General features: G+C 41.5%; 1 long non-coding RNA gene across 1 annotated transcript in view; it reads left to right on the top strand.

The window, feature by feature from the left end:
- The window catches only part of LOC146601375 (uncharacterized), a 21,178-nt gene that overhangs the window by 16,984 nt on the left and 2,065 nt on the right, over positions 1-2,129 (top strand). Inside the window, exon 3 of the long non-coding RNA XR_014896106.1 lies at positions 1,341-1,660. This is a non-coding gene — a long non-coding RNA (uncharacterized LOC146601375). The remainder of the gene's footprint in view (positions 1-1,340; positions 1,661-2,129) is intronic.

Below are 2,129 nucleotides of genomic sequence, written 5' to 3'. Positions count from 1 at the left end.
TATGCTAGATTTGCTTTTGACTCAGGGGATGTACCTCCCATTTGCTTGGGTCTGAGAATACTAGAGAGTTTGGTTGTGCTATTTTTCCTTTGGTGGCATGCCTACAGCAATGTGGTTTGTTTGAAATCCAATTATCTAGTTTTCATCTGTTTTGTGAGATTTGAGTTTTATTGCAGGCTGAGACCATCAAACTAGAATCTTGTAACTGAAGTAAAAGGAAACAGGAAAGCCCTCTATTAAGATGACTAATATTCCAGATGAAGCTAATTAGTATGATAACCTATGCACATAACAGAATTGTAAAATTAGTGAGATCAGCCCTGCAATACCATTAACTACATTATAACTCTTCACATGATTTCCCCCCCCCCCAACGAAAGGTCTTAGAAATGTGAGATTTCAATTTGCTTTATCATCTGGTGGAGCTCATCAGCACCACACGCTACAGCGAATATTGTGGTTTTCACAGCAGGACCTTTCTTTATCTCTGCAAATTTGTAAATTAAAATAATTTCACCTGGGGAAATCTTTCACCAGAAAAATGGTGGTGACCTTGACAATGCTTTTCCCATCTTTTTTCTATTCCTTCTTTTTTTTCCATAACAAAGCACAATGGCAAACAAATGATAAAAGAATGCCTTGCGGTATGTATCATTTTTATTGAATTCATTCCTGTGCTGAGTGGTGTTCTAAGGTTAGATAGTCAGACTTACATGGTACCCTGATGGGGAAACCCATTAAAAAAGAAAGAAATTTTAAAAACTACAGGAAAAATAATAGGAAAAATACATGTGGTATGTTCCATTGAGTCAAGGAGCAGCTAGGGGAAAATGGGTGCAGCACAGGTAAATAGCTAAGTCATTAACTTGGTAAAGAGCTTATGCTTATGATGATCAAATATCCTGGCACATCACAATTGTCTGTTTATTCTCTTATATCCACTTACGTCTTGATTTATTGGAACTTTAATAGCTTTTCTCCTCTTTTTCTCTGCTCTCTCTTGCACAATCTWAGCTTTAATCTTTTTTTAAAATGAGAAACTTTTCAAAAAATGGAATGTGATATTTAAAATGATTTCACAGAAAAYTCTTTTACTGTTAACATATCGATCTGATTTTCTGTTTGAGCTACAACAGCAATTGGGTGTAAATTGTGTATAAAGGACAAAAGAGGTGTCGTACAACAAAATGGGAAATCAAAGCCACAGCATGAAGAGCATAACTAGCTACAAGCACAGGAAGCTGTTTTCTGTTTATTACAGTGGCATAAATAATTAACGTAACCTAAATGTAAATAATTCACATAAATGTAAAAATAACAGTAAATCTTTATCGTTGCAGGGTCTCTGCATTATTTTAAATTTTCATCTCCTGAACGTGTCACTCAGCAATAAGAAGGGCTGTCAGAACGGCTCATCTCAGTCTCAGAGTGAATGCTATTAACATTAAGGAATAACGCCTTTGACCCYTTCTAAATTGCATGTGCTTACTTTCTGGATTATCAGCGTGAGCGTGGCACTTACCGCTGTGTTTGCTCTGGAGGCTTGAATTCGCGAGCCTGCTCTCCCCTTCATTCCCACTGTCGGAAGATGACAGAGCTGTGAAAGATTGCAGCGAGCCTCAGCATAGCCTGGATGAAAAGGCGAGTGCACCTCCACCAGGTGAGACCATAGTTGTTTATAATAACGTTGTTTAYGATACAGTTGAACTCTTGTTCTATACAGCAGACCTGTAAGAAATTGGACTGCGTACTTATTTGTTTATCTTGGAGAGATAAATTAGTGTCTAATCAGGATCTTTTCCACGTGCCATGCTCTAAAACTGGTGGGGGAAATGGACACGATAACAGCGTCCAAGGTGCGGGTAATTTAACTTAACGAAACACCCGTTACGTACTCTGGGGGTGYGGAGAGGGGAAATTTCTGGGCTTTCTGCTGGGAAGAAAACTCAGCGTYGGCTGCGGAGGGGGAGGCTGGCGCAGCAGCGAGAAGCCACCGTCCCCGCGGCAGGAGCCAGGCGGGCTCCTCGCCCGCGCGGCGAGTCCGGCCGCGGCGCCGCCGTCCCGCGCGGCACGCCGCCGGGAGGCTTCCTCCTGGAGTCCTCATGGCCTTGGCGCTTTTTCTCCTTCCT

This window comes from Rhea americana, unplaced genomic scaffold (assembly GCF_003343005.1).
Source record: "Rhea americana isolate MKP2758 unplaced genomic scaffold, rheAme1 scaffold_103, whole genome shotgun sequence".
NCBI classification, from domain to species: Eukaryota; Metazoa; Chordata; class Aves; order Rheiformes; family Rheidae; genus Rhea; species Rhea americana.
The sequence above is the reverse complement of the archived record's forward strand: the minus strand, read 5'-3'. Positions and strand labels throughout refer to the sequence as shown.